The sequence below is a fragment of the Gracilinanus agilis genome, chromosome 2 (genome assembly GCF_016433145.1).
Source record: "Gracilinanus agilis isolate LMUSP501 chromosome 2, AgileGrace, whole genome shotgun sequence".
Lineage (NCBI taxonomy): Eukaryota > Metazoa > Chordata > Mammalia > Didelphimorphia > Didelphidae > Gracilinanus > Gracilinanus agilis.
The window spans coordinates 433,742,158-433,765,077 of NC_058131.1; the positions used below are offsets into that span (position 1 = coordinate 433,742,158).

Consider the following 22,920-nt stretch of genomic DNA (forward strand, 5'->3'; position numbering starts at 1 on the left):
TAGAAGAAATACCTAGAAGAAATTGAACAAGAAATTGATTATTCAGTTATTCGATCTTGTCTGACTCTTCATAACCCTATCTGGAGTTTTCTTGGCAAAAATACTAAAGTAGTTTGCCATTTCCTACTTCAGCTCATTTTACAGATGAGGAACTAAAGCAAATAGAATTAAGTAACTTGCCCACAGTCACACAGCTAGTTAAGTATCTGAGGCCAGATTTGAATTTAGGACTTCTTGATTCCAGGCCCAGCGCTCTATCCACTTGTACCACCTAGCTGTCCCCTAAATAAAATATGCAGATTGGAAAAACTAGGGAGCAAAGAATCACAGGGAAATTTAAGATATTAAAACAGCCAGTGGAAAACTTCCCTCAAAAACCGAATGCCCTGAAAATTACAATGGACTAAACAGAAGACATTGCCTAAATAAGACAAGAAATACTGAAACAAAATCAAGAGTGAAGGAAAAAATACAGAAGAAAATCTAAGAAATATATCAAAAACAACTGGCCTGGAAAACAACTTAAGGAGAGATAATTCAAAAATTAGTAAGATCAGGATAAAAAATCTGGATACTATGTTTCAAGAAATTAAAACTAAAAACTTCCCAGAATTTTTAGAAACCAACGTGTAAAGTGAAAATAGAAAGACTTTGCTGTTAACTTTGAGAAAAAAGAAAGAAAGAAAGAAAGAAAGAAAGAAAGAAAGAAAGAAAGAAACTCCCAGAAATACCACAGGCAAAATCCAGATTTTAAAAAAAAAAAATTTTACAAACATCCAAAAAGGAGTTCAAACACAAAAGAGTCATAGTAAAACAACAAAACATAGTTTAGTAGATAAAGAAAAGGAGAACTTGGAATATGACATTCCAAAAGGCAAGAGATAAAGGTTTAGATGATAGATAATCTATCCAAGAAAACTAAGAAAAAATCTACAGGAGAAAAATAAAGTTCTAATGAAATTTCTAAGCATTCTAGTTAAAAAGACCAGAATTGATTAGATATCATTGGCCTATGCCAAGAAAAAAAAATAGAAAGGTATACATATTTATTTAATTGTTTTCCAGGAGACAATATTGAATTATGGAAAAAGGGCTTTAAAAGAATGTATACCCTTTGATCCAGCAATACCACTACTAGGTTTGTACCCCCCAAAGAGATAATAAGGAAAAATACTTCAAAAATATTCATAGCCACACTCTTTGTGGTGGCAAAAAATTAGAAAATGAAGGTTTGTCCCTCCATTGGGGAATGGCTGAACAAATTGTGGTATCTGTGATGGAATACTATTGTGCTGTAAGATGATAATCTAGACAGGGGTCGGCAACCTTTTTGGCCGTGAGAGCCATAAACGCCACATTTTTTAAAATGTAATTTCATGAGAGCCGTACAGTGCTCACAGTGCACGCTCCTGTAACATCGCCTGAAAAAAAAATTGACTTTATGGCTCCTACAGAAAGAGCCATATCTGGCCCTCAAAAGAGCTAGATATGGTTAGAGCCATACGTTGCCGGCCCCTGATCTAGAGGATTTCTAAATGAACCGAGAGAACCTCAATGAACTGATGCAGAGTGAAATGATCAGAACCAGAAGAACATTGTGCACAGAAAGTAAAACTGTGGAACAGTCCAATGTAAGGACTTTGCTACTAGTAGCAATACAACAAGCCAGAAGACTCATTAAGGACTTATGGGAAATAATGTTGAGAGAAAGAACTATGGGAGTGAAAATGCAAAAGCAAAACATATGACATCACTTATCACATGTATATATGAGTTTGTGATTTGGGGTATAGGATTTAAAAGATTGCTGTATAGCAAAAAAGAATAATATAGAAATAGATGTCAAGTTTGTACAACCCAGTGGAATTGCTTGTTGGCTCTGGGAGGGGAAAGGGAAGGAGGGGGGAAGAAAATGAATTATGTAAACATAGAAAAATATTTTAAAATAAAAATTTAGGACATTCAAAAATGGATTGACATGTAATCTGGAATAAAATAAAAAATTATAATAACAAAAGAAAATTATACCAACATGTAATTTGGAAAAATAAATAAAAACAAGTGAATAACATTAAAAAAAAGATCATGAAGTAAAAAAAATTTTTTTTTGTTTTCCAGGAATATGTGGAAATTCATTATTTACTAGGAGTTTAATGGAAAATGGGAAGATAAATTTCTTCTTCAAATCCTGATCTTTAAGGGTCATGGAAAAAAAGGTTAATATATTACAATGCCTAGATCTAGGCATAGTTTTGTTATGTTTTAATGGTCTTGGAATGTAAAAATGGTAAAGATATAGGATTATACAGGGGGAAAAGGAAGAATAAGGGGAGAAAATTCATAATAGAGGTACATAAGATAAACAGTATATAATCACAGAGGAAAGTATCTGGGGAAAAGGCATCCCATGAACCTCATTTTCATCTTAGTCAGTTGAGGGAAGGTTGGACACAATTGTGCACATATATTGTAATGGGGATAATTTGAGGAAAAGTGTGTGGTACAAGGGAATTTTGAAAGGAGGTTATCAGGGATTTATTAAGATAGTAAATCTAGGCTACAGGTAGGCTGGAATAAGGAGATTCAGGATATAATAGGGCTGAAGTCAGGAGTTTAACACTGAAGGAATAAGATCTTCAGGGAGAGGGAGAATTAATCTAACAGGCAAATACAGCAGGGCTTATAGACCAGGACTCAGACTTAAACACAGGCTGAGGGAAATAGACTAAACTGAAATTAACAACAGGCTTAGTTAATTTCTCAGGAAGGGACTTGTTTTGAAGTTACACCTTCCTCCAAGATGGATACCCCGGCTTCCCTTCAAGCCCAGAGTATGTTGATTCTTTCCCTCTTCTTCCCTCTCTTAATAACTAACTGACCAATTATACTAATAAGTCTGCTGAAACACAAAAGGGTTTATTATTTTCAAAAGGATGATCTGACAGGAAAGTTGATTAAGGAAGCCCTAACAGTTGTCTCAGGAACCTCAGGTGGGGGAAGGGAGGCAGAGATGGAGTCTGAGTAAGGACCTGCCTTTAACTCAAGCTTACAACATGCTCTTGATATCTAAAGGGAATAAATGATGACTGACTAGTTTCTTTATATCTAATATTGTCAATTATAGTTAACCCTTTACGAATTTGAACTCCTCTTTAATTACTCTCCTTTTTAACTCCACAGACATATAAGGTAAGGGAAGGAAGGTAGGAAATGATATTGGGAAGGAAGATATAAAGGGTTTATCCAAAATAACAATTTCTTAAATAAATATTTCAAAGCTAGGCTAAATTTCAATTCTACAGATAGGTAAGGAGGCAGTTTGGCTGGTCAGACAACCTCCCTCCACGGGAGACCCAAACCAACTGAACTTACCCTCAAGATTCCAAACCCCTAACTGCTTTTAGAACTCAGCCAAAGCTTGAAAAAACTATATGACCCCCTCTCTCTATACTACAATATACACACATGCACATGCATGAGTACTGTTCTCATCACTTGATTTCTTTTTTGTTCTTTGTGGTAGTGTTGGTGGTGGTGTTTTTTTTTTTTCCACTTGAAACTTTTGTGATTTAAGTTATATAAATGGCACTTGAAAAAAAATTTAAAAACTGAAAATCTGACACCTGAATGGGATGCTTTGGGAGTCACAACACCTGATACAAGAGATAAGAAAAAAAGAAAAGGATGCACAGCCTACTTTCACAAGGAGAAGTCAGCAAAAAGGCAACCAGGGGCCAGATGGCTATTTGGGAATGGATGTGAGCAAGATTGAGGTAGGGTACATAAAACTGAAGGCAAGAAAAATCCAGAAAGCACAAGTTGCCTAGATTCTCTCTTTCAGACATGGCTTTGGTCTCCCACAGGTTCTGTCTATATCGAAGCCCAAAGGGCTGATAACATACAACAGTGAGGGAAGAACCAACTAGGTAGAGTTGGTTCTATTCAATCTCCTCTTGTTGTGTGCAGATGCAAAGCATGGAATCCCTGCAAAGGTACAGGGATGGCCTCACCCAGTGTTCCAGGGAACCCCCCTGGAGAACTTTGGGTGAGGGGCAGTTGAGAAGGGTTGGAGGACAGTTAATTTGTGGGATTGGATGTGAGCAGACACTCTGCTTGTTTCTCCTGACTTGGGGTTTCTCCTGAGAAACCATTGTAGTATAAGCTAGTGATTCCTACTCATAGGGTTAGCCTATTTGTCATTACTATTCTTCATTAATACAATTATATAATTATTTAGTGATTAGAGAGTAAGATATTTATCTATAGCAAGAGAGCCAGTTTTAGTTAAGTGCTTCATCCCTCCAGTGAGGAGGGGGAAGGGGCATCAATTTAACAGTTCAGGGTCACCTTTCCTTTATCCTAAACCCTTCATTAATTTCTATAATTTTCCTTGTTAATTCCTAATATAACTTTTTACCTTCAAATCTGTGCCTGATAATTATTTGAAGATACTTATAATTCAGTCTGTATATTTAGTTGAATCCTGTTGGCTGCCAGTTTAAGATCTCCTCTGTCCTCAACAGTTAGATAAATAATTTCTATATATCTCCTCTAACTGACCTGAGAGGAATATAAATTTAAGAAAGAAACATTATTGGGGTTTCAGCCATAACAGAAACTCACCAGAAGAATCCTATTCCTGTCTTTATTACCAACTGACGCAGAAGCAGTTAGAGGGGGAGGGGTTTGAGAATCAAGAGTGTTTTACCCCCTCCTTTCCTCACTGTAGCCTGTCAATCTCTGGCTCTTGACTTAAAGATCTATTTGATCCTGACGCATTTATCTGCTTCTCCAAACTGTTATTATCATCATAACACTCTACAAGAATTTTGGATTCCAGTTACAGAAATTTAGCACCGACCGGGAGGGAAGGAGGCAACCTCCATAGTTGCTATCAACAAGAGTATAAGGGAATGCTCTTTTTCTTCCTCCCAATCCCAAATTAACAGTCCTTTCTTAGAATGATCCTTCCTGATCCTCAAACAGAAAGGGCCATGGAAGCAAGTCTCCATTCTGGAGAGCTGGGCAAGGTTTGAAGATGAAGCAGGTGAGGGGGTCCCGCTGGTGCCAGACAACCCCACCAGAAAAGGGGGGGTATCCGAAGAAAGAAGTTCCCCACCCTGTGGGAAGCAGGGTGGTGGCAGGGAGTGGTTCACATACCAACTCTAACTGATGGAGAGAGGCAGCCAAAAAGGCAGGAATGTACAGAGAACAAGCAGGCAGGAATCAGTCAAAGGAGAAGCAAACCTTTGTTGAGCAGTCCCGAAAGATAAAGGAAGAGTCCTTCCTCAGTGCCTGCATTGACCCTATAGGTTCAGTATCACCTCTTACAAACGTTCACATTGTAATATCTAATGCATACCATTTACAAACAACAATTGATAGTGCCATGGAGAGCATATATAAATATATATTTTAAAAAATGGTTTTGAGTTTTGGTTTCTCTGCATCCAGTAACATGATATTTTCATGCCATCACTGCAGAAGGGAAGAGTCCCTTAGGCAGGGGAAAGGTTGGGTGGGGAAAAAAGGGTTGTGTGAAACCCAAAGAGCATTCTGACCACAGAGCAGTGAAGTAGCTGCAGTTGGGAATAGGCATCTAGTGGTTAAAACAAACATGTGCAGTTAGGTTAAAGGTTTCCAGTACATTATATAAAAGGAAAGGAGGAAAAAAAAAAAAAAAGCAGAACACTTGGAAAAAGATCCCCCACCACCACTGTGCAAAGTTCACCAAGAAATATTTTAGATCTACAAATAGTCATTTTACCTTCTTTTTTTTTTGCAACTCTAACCATTATTCCTGGAAAAATGAGAGAACTAAAAAACAAGTCAGTTTGGCTCTTTCCGAACAAAGGGTCTCCAGTCCACTACTTCAAAAGTGCTTATAGTAGCTTTAAGAGTTTGGGTACTAGACAGCAGAAATTTTAACATATGACCAGGCATTTCTAGCCCCAAATTTAAAGCTTAGCAACCCCTAAGCTGGGGTATTTCACCCTCCCCCCTAGCCAAGCAGAAGACTGTAGTTGTCCTCCCACAGGGTTGGGGGATGTGGAGGGATGGGAAGATTGCCTGGCTGAAAAATTGGAAAGGTACCCAGGAGAGTCTAATGCCACCACAAAGGTAGATATTACCTTCCCATGGAGAGAAAAGGCTCTGGATAAGACCAAGAGGGCCCAGTTAATCCAAACAGGTCACATGCTTAATGTGGGCTGCTCTCTTAGCCATTGGGGAAGCCAGCTCTAGGCAAGCATCTGGTCAAAGTTTACAGGAAAGCCATTCCTAGAACACTTGGTTTATTTTTCCTTATGAAGGGGAAGGAAGGTGGTATTCTAGGGCAACCAAGATGCTGGCAATACCACCATGCATCCTACATGGTGTCACGGGAGGTTTCCTTGGATCTAAAAAGTCTGTTCAAACTTTTAGCTGTACCACCTACAATCAACTGTAGCCTGGTCTCTCTTGACTTTTCATTTTAGCAGTCAGCCCATTGTACTAGTCATTCCTCCAGTCATGCCTGGTCCTAGAATTCAGGGCTTTTTCCATCTTAACCCACAGTTAAAGACTCGCTGGTCCCACTAAACTGGAAAGCCCACTCGTAGCACTATTTGCCATAGCGAAATCAGGCAGGCTTCAACTGCAGCACAAAGACACCAGAGGTCAGAATTTTTAAAAATGAAAGCAAAAAATGAAAGAAGGTGCCAGCACCATACTATGGCACAGAAGAGAGAGGGGAAAAGCTTAAATTAAATTCCAGCTCCATCATATGAAGAACAAATGGAATCCAGGGTCCCAGTCACTTTCCGATATCCAATGAAGCCATGTTCTCCACAGAAAGCACAATTCTTGTCCTGATTGATCTGTAGTTTCTTGGTCACTGTCCTCATCCTGATTGGCAGAGTTGCCAGCTACCTGAAACCACCAGGGGACAACTCTGTTCCAGGACAAAGAGCTTGTCCTTGCCTACTTTGGTGCTCTTGCCAGTCTTGAGCGTGCCTCTGGGGCCCAACAACGCCAGATAGCGGTCCTCGCAGTCCTGGAAGGCCACCTTGCAGGACCTAAACTCCAGGGAGTAGCTGGTGCCAGGCTCGGGCCTCTCCACCAAGAGCCTCTTGTTGAGCAGGAAGAGGTGATCTGCACACCTGTAGCGCTAGTCCTGGAAGACTAGGGTGATGAGCTGGTCCACAGCTATCTCTTCAGGGCGGAGCTCAGGTGCAGGTAGTGCTTGAAGGTCAGGCTGTTGATGTTCCCTTGCGGGTGCCTGACAATGTGGACGGCTCCACTTCCCAGCAGGCTAGATGGTCTGAGTGAAGCACAATATCCGGTCCTCGGTGCCCCCGAAGTAGCTGGGACTGCAACGACCAGAGGAGGTCCTAGATCAAGAAGCAGCAGTCGGCGCCGCGGGTCTTGTCGCAGCTCACATTGCCAACCTTGTAGGCTGGCAGGTGACTTTTGAGGCACACAACGTGGACCCCGGCGCTCTTGTCTTAGGCTAGCTACTCCAGCATCCAGATCTGTTTCTTCTTCAGACTGGTGGCCGAAGTGTTAACCTTGAACCGAAAGGCCTCCACCATCAGCTATTTATTGCCGCAGGAACTTGGTGGGGGGCAATGCTGCAGGGAGGGGGTGGGGGGCCAAAGAGGTTGGGAGAGTCAGAGACAGAAACAGAGACAGAGAGACTGGGGTGGGGCGCTGGTGAGGCCGGCAAAGGGAGTGCTGGCTCGGACTCTTCCAGTTGAGCGCCTCGCTGCCGCCTCACTCTTCTGTCTCCTTGTCCCCTCCTCCCGCCTGCCTTGCTTTGCTTTGCCTTGCCCCACCAGCTCAGCCTGCTCCTTTGTTCCGTGTAATGTGCTCCTGTTCCCACAGCTCTACAAAGCCTCTCGTCTTCTTCATTACTGCCGTGGAGGGAGAGAGATGAGATTTCATTGTTCTCCCTTGGCGGTCTCCTGGCCTCAAGTACAGGTTGCACTTTTTTCCCAGTAAAATTTCCTTTTTCCCCCAATTAACAATTATTAACATTCATTTTTTCACTTTTTAAATTCCAAGTTCTCTTCATCCCTCCTTCTTTTTCCCCTCCCTAAAATGGTAATCAATTTGATATAGGTTATACTGTATGAACGCTCATGTAATACATATTTTCATATTTGTCATGTTGTGGAAGAAGACACATGTCACTAAAAAACTCATCAAGAAAATAAAGTGAAAAATGGTACACTTCTATCTGCATTCAGACTCCAACAGTTCTTTCTCTTGAGGTGGATAACATTTTCCATTATGAGTTCTTTGGAGTTGTCTTATACTGTATTTCTGATAATAGCTAAGTCATTAACAGTTGATCATCATACAATATTACTGTTACTGTATAAAATATTTTCCTGGTTCTTGTCAATTGTAAGGAGCAAATGCAGGCCACAGGCTGATGAAACCTGCAGGCTCACAGCCCGGTTGGGGATGGGTGCAGGAGAGCCAGTAACTGTTGCAGGCTCTCTTGCCAAGATGACCCAGGCCTGCTCCTCTTACTTGAGGGAGAAAGCCAGCGACTTTTCCTAAGAGGAATTGATTGATTCTCTCCCAACTTGATGGTTTAGTTGAGAGAAGAAGTATTCCCACAAGAGAGGGTGTTTCTGGCCAATGGGTAAAGACCACAACAAAGGATCAATGATAAAATCCAATAGGCCTACACAGCTAGTGCCCCAGTCAACTGCCACTTCTTTTTTTTTTTTTTTTTTTTTTTTTTTAACTCTTACCTTCCATCTTGGAGTCAATACCACGAAGAGCAGTAAGGGCTAGGCAATGGGGGTCAAGTGACTTGCCCAGGGTCACACAGCTAGGAAGTATCTGAGGCCAGATTTGAACCTTGGACCTCCCATCTCTAGGCCTGGCTCTCAATCCACTGAGTCACTCAGGTGCCCCCTCAACTGCCACTTCTGATAGAATATGGTGACTCTCTCAGGGTAAGTCAATTCTAATAGTCTTTCTCAACTGAAGGACTCATGTTGATTGAAGGTCTGTAAAGATGATGGATTGTCTCTACTAACTGTCTATAAGGTCAATCAGCAGAGGTAGTAATCTGTATCAATGTGAGTAAGTTTGAACTAGAAATCATATAAAGTTGCAGGGTAAAAGCACAAGGATCAGTTGGTTTTGAGGAATTGCTAGGCTAGAGTGATTTGTTTAAACCACCCTCCTCCCTAGCTCCCCCAAAACCCAGTGAGTATCCTCTGCTTGGGGTTCCTCCTTATATACCCTGGTTCCAACCATCCTCAACTGCTCTTGGCATCTTGGGGTTCCGTGAATTGCACCCCACTTGGGATTCTTAGGTTATAAACTTCACTTTGCATCAGTTCATATAAATCTTTCTAGGTTTTTCTGAAATCCTCCTAGACATCATTTAGTATAGCCCAGTAGTATTCCACTATAATCAAGTACCACAACTTGTACCCTTCCTCAAATGATGGGTATTTTAAATTAATGTCCAATACTTCAAGTATTATTTTTATAAAGTTTATTATCTGACAAAACAGAACTAGGTGACTAAGTTTTTCTACCTGCTAAAAAATTCCCGCTGAGCCAAAGCCAGGACAGAAAGGAAAGAGACCAAGAGATGGGGCTATACCCAATTTATATCCTCTCTATGTCAGCACATAAGGACAGGAAGTGAGTAGGGTGCTGGGGAATCATAGTTTTGCTGGGGATTGTAGTTTTTAGGATAACAAATTCAAATTACATACCCTTCAATTTCCTTTTTTTTTTTTTGCCACCACAAAAAGAGCTACTATAATTTTTTTTGTTCAAATATCTTCTTTCCCTTTTTTGGGGGGGGGAGGGGGATCTCCTTGTGATACAGACCTAGTAGTGGTATTGCTGGACCAAAAGTTATAAGCAGTTTTATAGAAATTTGGCCACAGTTCGAAATTGCCCTCCAGAATGTTTGGATCACGTCATACCAGCAGTGCACTAGGGTACCAATTTTCCCACATCTCCCCCAACATTTAACATTTTCCATTTCTGACATATTAATCAGTCTGATAGCTGTAAGGTGGTGCCTCAGAGTTATTTTAATTTCTATTTCAATAATCAATTGTGATTTAGAGCACATCTTCATGTGAAAATAGCTTTTATTACTTCATCTGAAACCTTGCCTGCTCATATCTTTTGATCATTTATCAATTTGGGTAATATCTTGTACTCTTATAAATTTAACTCAATTCTCTACATATTTGAGAAATAAGACCTTTTTTGGTGACACTAAAAAATTTTCCCCAGTTTGTTTTTCTTCTAATCTTGGTTGCTCTAGTTTTGTTCATGCAAAATCTTTTTAATTTAATATGATCAAAATTATCATTTTACATTTTATCTCTATCTCTTGTTTGGTCATAAATTCTTCCCTATCCATAGAATTGGCAGGTAAACTATTCCATGTTCCCCTAATTTGCTTATGTTATCACCCTTAGGTCTAATCATGTATCATTTTGATTTTTCTTGGTATACAGTAAGAGATGTTGGTTAATCTATCTGGTCCTGGGGTTTTTTCCTTAGGCAATTCATTGATGGCTTATTCAATTTCTTTTTATGAAGACTTATTTAAGGGTTCTATTTCCTCTTCTGTTAATCAGGGCATTTTATATTTTTGTAAGTATCCATTTCACTTAGATTGTCAGATTTGTAGGCATATACTTGTGAAAAATAACTCCTAATAATTGTTTTAATTTCCTTTTCATTGGTGGTGATTTCACTCTTTCCATTTTTGATACTAGTATTTTGTTCTCTTTTTTCTTTCTTTTCTTTAAATCAAATTAGTAGCTTATCTATTTCATTGTTTTTTTTTTCTTTCATAAAATCAGCTCCTACTCTTATTCATTAGTAAAATGGCTTTCTTACATTCAAATCTTATTAATCGTTCCTTTGGTTTAATTGGAAATGTTTAATTTGTTCTTTTTCTAGGTTTTTTTTAGTTGCATACCCAATTCATTGATCTGCTCTTTTATTGATGTAAGTGCTTAAAGATAAAGATTCTTCTCTAAGTAATACTTTGTCAGTATTCCACAAATTTTGGTATGTTGTCTCATTGTAATTCTCCTTTATTAAATTGTTGATTGTTTCTATGATTTGTTCTTTGACCCACTCATTCCTTAGGATTAGATTAATTTCCAATTAATTTTAATCTCTTTCCATATGTCTTTATTAAATATAATTTTTATTGCATTATGTTCCAAATGAGATGCATTTAAGATTTTTCCTTTTCTGCATTTGATTGTGAAGATGTTATGCTCTAATAAATGGCCACTTCGTGGGTGTCATATACCAGTGATGGAAAAACTTTTAGAGACCAGTGCTAGGCCCCTCCCCCACCTCACTCCCCAGATAGAATGCTGTGCCTGCCCTACCCCCAGAGACCACGTGTCATGCTCCCTTCCCACACCAAGTGTTGGACAAGCTCTGCCCCACTTACCCTATACATGGGAGGGAGAAGGCACTCCCACTGGGTTGCTAGGTGGAGGGGCAGGTGATGTGAGGAATGTCCTCAGCTGAGTGTAGAAAGGGAGTGAGGAATGGTTCACAAGCCTGTGAACCGCCCACCTTACCCACTGTGTGTTCCCATTGGGCTGCTGGGCAAAGGGCAGGCGATGTGAAAAAATGTCATCAGGCACTGTAGAGAGGGGGAGGAGAATAGCTCCACAGAGGCCCTCTGCCTTTCTAGTAACCAACTTGGGGAGGGGGGAAGGGAAGGTAGCAGCCATGCTCCCAAAGAGAATATTCTGCATGCCATCTTTGGCACCCATGCCATAGGTTCACTGCTAGATACACTTCATTAGGAGAGATTGGTGAGGCTGCCAAAGGTCCTTCTATAGCTTTGTGCCAGTTCTTTTTCAATTCCTCTCCTAAAAAGCTGCTACCTTTCACTAATTTCTCTTGAGAGGTTTCCAAGGGGTATTGTTCTGACATTACTAACATTACTCCTATTATTATACTAATTAATACATTGAGAATAATATATAATCCTCATTTCGCACAAGGGGAAAAAGTGGCAAATATCCCATTAACAAAAAGGAGAAATTGAGAAAATCAAATGATTCTAATACTATTCTGTATCACCCCCAATGTATTGTAAAACTGACCAAGCCATTTTCTTTGTCTCTGTGCTTATTAGAGAAATGGAGATTGCCAATAATAAGTTGTTTAGAAATCCGGTTCTCCCATTAGTCACCAAAGGCCATTGATTCTTTCTTCATTTCCCTTGGGGTAGAGTGGATAAAAATGGTAACAACTGTGATAATTCTCTTATTGGTCATGTTGTTTCCCTATATGTGGGTTGTATCCCTTTTGTGAACTGTGTCTCCACTGAAACTCATTGTTAAGTTTCTATACTTCCTCTCATACAACTAGGGGAACTTTGCAGAATATACTATCTGAAAGAATATATGAGTAGGTCATGAGAAATGAAGTATATGATGGGAACCAGAACCTAAGAATATGATCTTTGACTCCACAGTTAATATAAACTACCTTTAATGTAAATAACAAAAGAAGTTCTAACTATCTTATGGGGAAACTTACATGTGACCTTGGGTCATCTTGGGCATTTTGTTCTGTTTCTATATCTGACCTGGTCTAAAGGGTAGTATAGATATCTACCACTGTGCTCCTGCCATCAAAGACTGGACTTCATAAGTAAGCTCTCCCCAGTAAAATTTATTTACTTCCCTGCTGATGTGGTCTGTCCCTCTTTGTTTCATATCTCAGCATTTTCTCATTATGGTGAGACAGTCCTTCTAGGTAGTCTGCCACCCTGTTGTGAAGATAGGATTAACTCCCGGCCTTGTCTATTTTTAGCTAATCAAAACAAGAACTAAACTACCCCTACTTACCATTAAGTATGAGAGTTCACAGTCACTTATTAGAGTAAGCTCACACCTACAAAGGCCACTGGCCCTTGGCCCCACCCTTGGACAGTACTAGGCAAATTGAAAGGCTACAATTCTTTTTTGTGAAGAAGGGGAAGTGACAGGAAGTGACATGGAAAAAGAAGCATAAAAGAAGAGATCAGAATGGTCTAGCATTCATTCTCTTCCTGGTGTTTGAAGAGATTGGTTCTGGAGGTTCCTTTCCTGGCTTGAAGGATACTTTTCCCCTGGATCCTGCATCAGCTTGCTGGGTGAGTGGCTGAGATTCCTGCCTTGGCTTTGGAAGAGGCTGCATTGGTGGAACCCTGGCTGAAGACACCACTGCAAATCCTGGTTGAGGATTACTGGGAAATCCACATGGAGAGAGAGTCTTGGAGAAGCTCCTATAGGGGCTGAGCTGGACTTCACCAGAGAAAGGCTGGTAGGCTTGTTAGGAATCTGTCTCTTTATATACATTTACACTCTCATTTTTTCCACCTCTGTAAATAAAGCTGCTAAAAGTCATTTTGACTTAAGCTCTAATATTTTAAAATTGGTGACCACAATATTACTTATAACTCTCATGTTTAGCATAAAGCCAAAATTTAAACTCTTACACTACAATTGGCATAATCAGGGCAGAACAGATCTGTCACCTTGAAGGATAGAGATCCATACTTCAAAGAAATACCTGCCCCAGTAATCTTGGTGCTTACAGTTACACTTGCCCCAATAATGTAGGATCTTACCTTAGCTAGGAAGAATTTGAGATCCAGGAGGGGAACCCAACCTCTAGGAGTAGTACTCAATGAAGTTTCTAAAAGCCAGTCCAAGGGGTCCAAAGTTTAACTTGATCTAACTGACTTTGCCAAAAACTGTAATTGGTGAAATCTGAAATGACTAAGAAAATAAAAGTTAAAACTACTAAATATTTCAAATTATTAAGCAATGAATGCCAACTCCATAACAAATTGGGACCAGGCCTTCTGAGGCTGACTTCCCCCAAATATAGGGGGAAACCGATTTTTATGCATTAAAAGAAAACAATTAGCAGGATGCAATATTAAGTAATCTGATTTCTAACAGGAGGAAAGATGGTGAATTTTCCAAATTGGGAGCAGGGAAGAATGAGTTTCAATTAAGTTGAGAGGATGGAAGTGAATTTCAAGGTCTTTCCCAGAATTGGGAGATTCTGATTAATTGCATACATCTGCATTTGTGAAACAATAGATGATTTATGCTATTTAGTTTCTCATGAATGATTTGTAGAAAAACAAGATAGAGGATAATACATTTGTTAGTATAAGATGGAGTTAGGGTCCATGAGATAGATTGCAATTAGTTCTCTCAATTCTCAAACCAAAACAATTGCATTTTATAACTGTCCTTCACTATATCTCATCAATTCACATGCTACTGAATGAAGCTAGAGAAAATCATGAAATTGTGCTGAGTCCATTACAAGTTTATGTTTTATAATCTTAATTGGATTCTCATTGTGGCAAAGCCATACTTTTCCATCTCTGTAACTGACTTGCAATCCATTTAATACAGCATCTTTTCCAAACCTTTTCTTCCCAAACCTCCAAAAGCTTCTCTTCACTCCATTTTCAGCTGAGAACTTTGCCTCATTTTTCATAGAAGTTGTGACTATTGACTGAGTTTCCTCTTCTCCCCTGTTCCTCATTTCATATTATCCAGATGCCATATTCTACTAACTCCTCCTCAACTATCTCCTCCTTCACCCTTGTTTCATATGAAGAAGATTCCCCAACTCTTCTACATGAACATGTAATCCCATTTCATCCCATCTTTTCTCAAAAATTGCCCCATCCATTGTTCCTATTCTTTCTTTAACCTTCAGTTTCTCCCTGGTCACTGGCTGCTACCCTACTTATAAATATGTCTGTTTCCTCCATCCTAAAAAAAATCTTTACATCATCCATTCATCTCTGCTATTATTCCAAATAACCCTCTTTTTTGTGGATGATCTCCTAAGAAGGTTGTCCAATATTGATACTTCCACTTTCTTTCCTCTCCCTCTCCTCTTAACTCTCTACAATCTGGCTTAAGATTTCACTCAACAAACATTTCCCCCAAAAAAGTTATCAGTAATAATCACCAAAGCAAATTGTGTTTTCTCAGTACTCAGTACTTTTTGACCTCCCTATAGCTTTTGACAATCACTTTCTTCTCATTGATACTCTCTTCTCTCTTGGCTTTTGTGACACTACTCTCTTCTAGTTTTCTTCCTGCCCATCTTCCTGCCTGTCTCCTCTACTGGATCTTTATCTAGTTCATGTCTGTCAATCATGAGTATCCCCTAGGGCAGTGATTTGTAAACCTTCTATAGGAGTGGATGATGTGAAAAATGTCCTCAGGGGCATGTGGAGAGGGGGAGGGGAGCAGCCCAGATCCACATCCCTCTGGCTTTCCAGTAAGAACTCTGGTGAACTCTGTGTTGGGGTGACCATGCACATGCCCACAGAGAGGGCTCTGATTGTCCCCTCCAGCACATGTGCCATAGGTTTGCCACCACAGTTCTAGGGTGCTGTCTTTGGCCCTCTTATCTTTTCCCCTCTATATAATTTCACTTGATCTTTCAGTGCTCATGGATTCAATGTTCTTTCCTCTATTCTAGCTAATCCCAGATAAAATATCACCTTCTACAAGAGTTTCTCCAAATCCCCTTTAAAACTAGTTTCTTTTCTCTGTGATTATCTCCAATTTATATTTGTGTGAAAGGAAATTCTTGGTTCTCTTTGTCTGTTCTGAGTTTACACTTGTGAAAAGGGAATCCTTTATTCTCTTTGCCTAGTTGGAGTTAAAACTTTGGTTAACAATAACATAAGTATCCCTACTTAGTACCTCAAAAGATTGTGAAGACAGGATTAGCTCTCCTTTGTCTACCTTTTGATTGAATTGACACAAGCTTGAACTAGGTGGAGGAACTAAAAAACTACTTAGTGCTAGGTGAGAAGCCAGTAAGATACTTGGAGAGTTCCACCCTTTTTTCTAACTCAAACAGCCAGAAACTTTTGAATTCTCTTAATTCACACACTCAGAAACATGTGAATTCTAGGAGGAAAGTTAACACCTTTAGAGGTGAAAGAACTCTTTCCTGGACCTTGGTACTAGAGGGAGCTTTCTCTGCCTCTCAGGATAGAAATGACCTCTATCCCTGGGATTTTCCAAACTGTTTTCTATGCCTGGATTCCTGTGGACTATGCCATCGAACAAAAGGATTTAAGGGGGGCTGCTTGAAGTGTAATGCCTGTCTTTAGGAGTACCAGTCTGGAGAGGCAGGCTAAACCAGCCCTGAAGATCAAAATCTCCTTTCCTCTTGCTGCCTACTGCTAAAGACTTTGAACTTAAGAAAGCTAGTATAGGTATAGCATAGAATAGGAAGAAGAAAACCCTCCATAAGCCTGTGAGCACTGAGCTTAGCTCAAATCTCAGAGAGACTTAATACCACTCTGTGCTTTAGGTTTAGGGCAACTCCTACTTCCCTCTATCCTGATCCCTTCCCTTTAAGATTTGTTATTAAACCAACTTTAGTTAAATAAAAGCAGTCAGATAATCTCTGTAAGAGTGAAAGGGGCCAGAAGGGAGAAAGGGTTTCTTAGGAGAGAAGGTTCTATGCAACCTTAAGTTATGCCAAATCTTGAGGTGCCTGTCATTGCCTTCTCCCCTGCTGAGGAGACATCAGGGAAGTTCAGGCAATAAGCAAAGACCTAAACAAAAGCCTATCTCAAATTCTTTTGGTGTCTTTATCTTATTCAGACCTTGGCTCCCCCTCCATCTTCACCCTACTCTAGTGAGTCAGAGAGAAAGTTGCTATAACCTCTCTGTCAACAGAAGGGGTTTCTCTCTTGAGGCTTGCTAGTCAAATCCCTTTCGACTAGAATCAACCAGCATCTCCTAGGAGGGGCCTCTTTACTGTTAGAAACAACAAGCTATTCTGTCTAGTTCTCTGCTAGAGGGATAGACAGGCAGGGAGAAGCCATGGGCTCCCTGATCAGTCAGTTACATTTGCTCTAAGGGTTAGCTAATCAACACTCTGGGCTAACCAGAGTAACATCATTCCAGGGTTTCCCTTTCTGATATACCCTTTGTAAGAGAGTTTTATTACAGAAGTCAAATCTAGCCAAAAGATAATAAAAATCTATAATGATGCATTCTGCAGATTATACCAATTGTAAGGTTGAGAGATTTGATTCATTCTGATTATGCCAATTGTAAGGTAGCGCACCATTCAAGAGAATCAAATACTGAAGAAGGAAGAGTTGTCCACCCCAGGGTGGACATATAAGTACATTACAGGGGTTTGTTAGGTTAATTGGATTTTTTAAGGAAGTTTACTCCTAGGTGAGAGGAGGGCTAAATAATGATGAATCCCTGAACCAACTCCAGGCTAGGCCAGATATTATATATAAACAGATTCTGGATTTCCTGGTTAAGGTGGTGGCAGAGTAAAAAGCAACTGCTTAACCTCTCCTAATCAAAACATATAAGACTCCTCAAGAAGACATAAAAACAAATCCAGAGGAACAAAGGGACCCCACAACAGGGCGCAGCATTGGAGGTACATGGAATCGGGGCATTTCCATGCTATAAAGGGGTGAAACAGCTCTCACTAAAACGTGAGCTGAGCAACCCCCTCCCCCAACCCACACCACCTACAGTGCTAAAGCCAGCACATAAGAGTTAAAGCAAGTTGTGGGCATGCATTAAGTCCTTGGCAGCTACCTGGGGTCACCAGGGCCTGCTCCTGAGAGCAGCAAGACTTAAGACCCCAAGAGGCTAAAGAATGCGTGGACTTTGAACACAGACCAAGAGTGTGGGTGCAGATGCAAGCCCAGACACGAATCCTGAGTGCAGGTGAAGACTTAGATCTTGAGCACAGACGAGGACCTTGAGTGGGGACCCAGTGCAGAGAGGTGCACAGCAGTGGAAGCAGCACCCTGAGACTGTTAAAGGAGCCTCGAGCAGAGGAACAAGCAAGGGGACCACCAGGAGGCATGACCCTGCAAACAACTAGACCTGAGACCTCAGGAGCCTAAAGAGCACAGACAGACCCTGAGTGTGAGGATAAACCTGAGAGGGTGCAGGGCTAACAATGGCAAGCCAGAGACAACAACCCCAAAAGAGAAAGATCATCAAGAAGAAATCTGTAACACTCGACAACTTTTACACAGAGAAAATCCAGACAACAGAGCAAACAGCAGAGGAGAACAAACAAGTAATCATATCCAAACCTTCCCAAAATAATGAAAACTTGCCACAAGCTATTGAAGAGTTCAAATCTGAGATGATGAGAAAGATGGAAAAGATCTGGCAAAAAAATAACAGTTTAAAAGGCAGAATTTTGCAATTGGAAAGTGAGGCTCAGAAATCAAATGAACTGATAAGAAAACTGAACACCAGAAATGACCAGATTGAAAAGGAAAACCAGTCCCTAAAGGCTAGAATTGAGCAATTAGAAGCTAATGATCTCTCAAGACAACAAGAACAAATAAAACAAAGTCAAAAGACTGATAAAATAGAAGGAAACATGAAATATCTCAATGAGAAAGTGACAGACCAAGAAAATAGGTCTAGAAGAGATAATCTGAGAATCATTGGTCTTCCTGAAAAAGCAGATATTATATATAAACAAAACAAAGAAGGCATAGTAACAGGGATGGCTCAGGGTCATGCATAAGTTTTCTCATGGGACAGTTGGAGCTTCTTTTGCTGTTTACATTTACTCAGAGTAGTTTACATTCTCTGTGAAATCCGTTGTACATAAATTAATAAAGTAGGGTGTAAATGTAGCTGTGTAAATTAAGGGCTACTATCCAATGTATTGAGTCTGGTAACATTTCTTTACATCTCCCAGAGGAATCTTTGAAGGCTTTTCCATTGATTTTCTTAGATTCCAACAGTACAGAGGATGACTTAGGTACTATCTATCCAATACCTGAGGATATACCTAAGGACTTGTGGTCAAAATCATCCACGGATGTTGAGTTGCTAAAATCAGCTACTCCAGCCAGAGTGAGGACAAAGGAAGGACCAGTTCTTTGTGTGCCTCAATATTCCTTGACTAAGGAAGCAATAGAAGGTATAAGACCAATAATTGAGTCCCTAATCCAACAAGGGATAATTATACCTTGCTTTCCTGAGTACAATACACCAATTTTGCCTATAAAAAAGCCAAAACTTGATGGAAATGGCCAACCTGTATACCAATTTATTCAAGATCTAAAAGCGGTAAATGATTATGTCATCAAGACTCATGCAGTTGTGCCAAGTCCAGCTGCTATAATTTCTTCCATTCCCAGTCAGGCTAGATATTTTACCATGGTAGATTTATGCTCTGCATTTTTCTCAATATCAATCCACAAAGATTCTCAAAAGATCTTTGCTTTCACTTGGGAGAAAACCCAGTGGACCTGAACTTGTCTTCCACAGGGGTATACAGACTCGCCTAGCCAGTTCTCTCAAATTCTAAATCAAGATCTAAAAACAATTAAGCTTAAAGAGTAAATTGGTGCATTTTGTGGATAATATTCTTTTAGCATCCCCAAATGCAAAGGTGTGTCTTAGACTCTTTTGATTGAATTACACAAACAAGACATATTACAATATGTCTCCAAGGAAAAATTACAATGGGTTTTGCCTTGAGTGCAATATCTTGGATTTGTGTGGTCAGAGGGTTCCAGAAGTATCACTCAAAAGAGAATAGCTGACATCCAGAAATTAAGTACATATAAAACTAAAAAACAACTTAGAGCTATTCTTGGAACTACTGGTTTCTGTAGACAATGGATTCCTGGATATAGTGAGATCACTAAGTGTTTGACAGATCTGACTAGGAATACAGAACCAGAACCTCTGAAACTAAAGCCTGAACATCACTTAGCCTTAGATAAGCTTAAAGAAGCTATTTAAGGGGGCAGCTGAGTAGTTCGGTGGATTGAGAGCCAGGCCTAGAGATGGGAGGTCCTAGGTTCAAATCTGGCCTCAGATACTTCCCAGCTGTGTGATCCTAGGCAAGTCACTTGACCCCCCATTGCCTACCCTTACCACTCTTCTGCCTTCGAACCAATACACAATATTGACTCCAAGATTGAAAATAAGTGTTTTATTAAAAAAATATTTAAAAAAAAAGAAGCTATTTTATCTGTACTAGGGATCCCAGACTATGAGAAACCATTTCAGCTGTTTGTCAATGAAACAAAAGGTATATCTTCTGGTGTGCTAACACAGACCCTAGGACAAAGTTGTCATCCAACTGGATACTATAGCTGTTGATTAGATCCAATAGCTGTGGAGACAGTACCCTGTCTAAGGAGGGTAGCAGCAACAGCTGTGTTAGTCTAGAAGTCAGCTAATCTCATTTTGGGATGTCCTTTAATGGTCTATTGTTCACATCAAATAGAGGAATTAATGAGGAAATTTTGTACTCAAGCATATTCAAACCAACAAATATCTAAGTATGAAATTATTCTTGTAGGTAGCAAGAATGTCTAGTTGAAGAGATGTTGTGTATTAAACTCAGCTACTCTTCTTCCTGATTTGCCAAAGAATGGTGAATCATTGCATGAATGTGTTGAGGGAGTAGATCTTGTGGATATGCCTAGGATGGATTTAAAAGACATTCCACTTGAAAATACAGACTTGGTATGATTCACAGATGGATCATCATTTATGTAATGGAATCAGATGTATGGGAGCTGCAGTTGTCACAGAATTTGAGACACTGGTATGGCTCATTACCTAGTAATCTTAGAGCACAGGGTGCAGAATTAGTGGCACTGAAGCAAGCCTATCTTCTAGCTGAAGGTAAAAGTGTAAATATTTACATGGATTCTCAATATGCATTCTCTGTTTGCCATGCAACAGGAAAGATCTGGAAACAATGAGGTGTTTTTTTTGTTGTTGTTGTTTTTAACTTGAACTTCACTTTTATTAGAATTGATTCAAAGAGGGGGCAGCTGGGTAGCTCAGTGGATTGAGAGCCAGGCCTAGAGACGGGAGGTCCTAGGTTCAAATCCGGCCTCAGACACTTCCCAGCTGTGTGACCCTGGGCAAGTCACTTGACCCCCATTGCCTACGCTTACCACTCTTCTACCTATGAATCAATACACAGAAATTAAGGGTTTAAATTTTTTAAAAAAAGAATTGATTCAAAGAAAGAAGAACATATATAAACACACTCAGTTGTGTACAGAAATGTAACTTACCTAATGGGGAAATTCGGAGGGGATTAAGAGGATAAGAAAATGGGAATGATGAAAGAGAGGAGGGCAGATTAAGAATGGCAGTGGAGGGGGTAGGGAAGGAGAGAGAGAAAGAGAGAGAGAGAGAGAGAGAGAGAGAGAGAGAGAGAGAGAGAAGAGAAGAGGATGGAGGAAAATACACAGTACTCATAACTGTGAATGGGATGGGCTAGCTCACCCATAAAAATGGAAGCAGATAGCAGAATGGTCTAGAAATCAGAATCCAACAATATTTTGTTTATAGGAGATACACCTCCTCCACTGACATGCAAGATGGACAAGGGGGTGAGGAGCCCACGAGTGGCCAGATCTTTAATAAAAGAAACTCGGACTGCTTCCCCAAGCTTTGCAGCTCCCTCCCTGCCATGGAGAGCCTGATCCTGGTCTGAGAACTCCATGTCAAGGGTTACCCAGCCATTAATCCTTGGGGAGAGAGTCACTAGCCAGCCCCCAGCTCCTCCAGTCTTTCCTCCCCTCCCCCCCAGCAACAACGAGGTTTTATTACTGCATCGGGAAAACCAATAGCACATGCAGGAATAATAACTGAGTTGTTAGAAGCAATCCAAAAGCCAAAACAGCTGGCAGTAATCCATTGCCAGAATCATATTAGTGGTCAAGATTCAGTCTCTAAAGGTAATCACAGAGCTGATATCACTGCAAAGTATGCTGTCCAGAAAGCTCCAATTTATGTAATGAATTTAACATCTTTTGATTCTGATGATCTAGAAAAAGCTTATGTAGACTCAGATATCCCAAAAAGGAAGGATAAATTTGGAGCTAGGAAAGAATATGGTATATGGATTACTGATACAGGAAGACCATTGTTACCAAAAGACTTGTATACTTATTTGTGTCAAGCTATACACACAAAAGGTCATTTTGGTACACAAGCTGTTGTAGATTCCATCAAGAGACAATGGGTTGCACTAGGGATAAGTACCGTTGCAAATAAGATCTGTAATAGTTGCTCTATCTGCCAAAAGTTCAATCAAAGTACATTCATAAAGAAAGGTTTGGGTGGTAGGCCTTTATCATATTGTCCATTTGAGAGTTTGCAGATTGATTATATCTGTATGCCTAAAGCTGGAAGACACAAGTATTGTCTTGTGATAGTTGATAGAGTAACTAAGTGGTCTGAAGCTTTTCCATCAAATACCAACATAGCAAGCTTTGTGATGAAAGTGTTACTCAAGGAAATTGTGCCTAGATTTGGTGTACCATGAACCATAGATTCAGATGAGGGATCTCATTTCACTCAGGATATCCTTAGAAGAGTCTGAGAATCTAGGAATAACACCTAAATATCATGTTCCTTATCACCCACAAAGTTCAGGTCAAGTGGAATGTATGAATAGGGAACTCAAGACTATGGTTGGGAAACTCTGTGCTGAAACTCATCTTAAATGGCCAGATATACTTCCCATAGCTTTGTTTTATCTACGTACAAGGCCAAGAGCAGATCTACATATATCATCATATGAGATGCTCATTGGACATGCTCCACTACAAGCAAAGACTTGTAAGACTGTTTATGTATCATTCTTATGAGGTGATTGCCAAATTGCTTCATATTTAAGTGCTTTACAGCAGAGGCTAAAAGAATTACAAGATATGGGAGTATTAATTCAATCTGGTCCATTGGATTATTCTCTTCATAATTTTCAACCATGTGAAAAATTTTGCCAAAACATCATCAAAAACAGAACAAAGTTGGGTAGGTCCTTATACAGTTGTATTAGTTTCACCATCTTCAGTAGAAATATTAGGTAGAG

At 39.9% G+C, this 22,920-nt stretch overlaps 1 pseudogene; it reads right to left on the reverse strand.

Moving 5' to 3' along the window:
* Positions 1 to 6,743: 6,743 nt before the first annotated feature.
* Positions 6,744 to 21,546, reverse strand: LOC123233903 (annotated as a pseudogene).
* Positions 21,547 to 22,920: the final 1,374 nt, after the last annotated feature.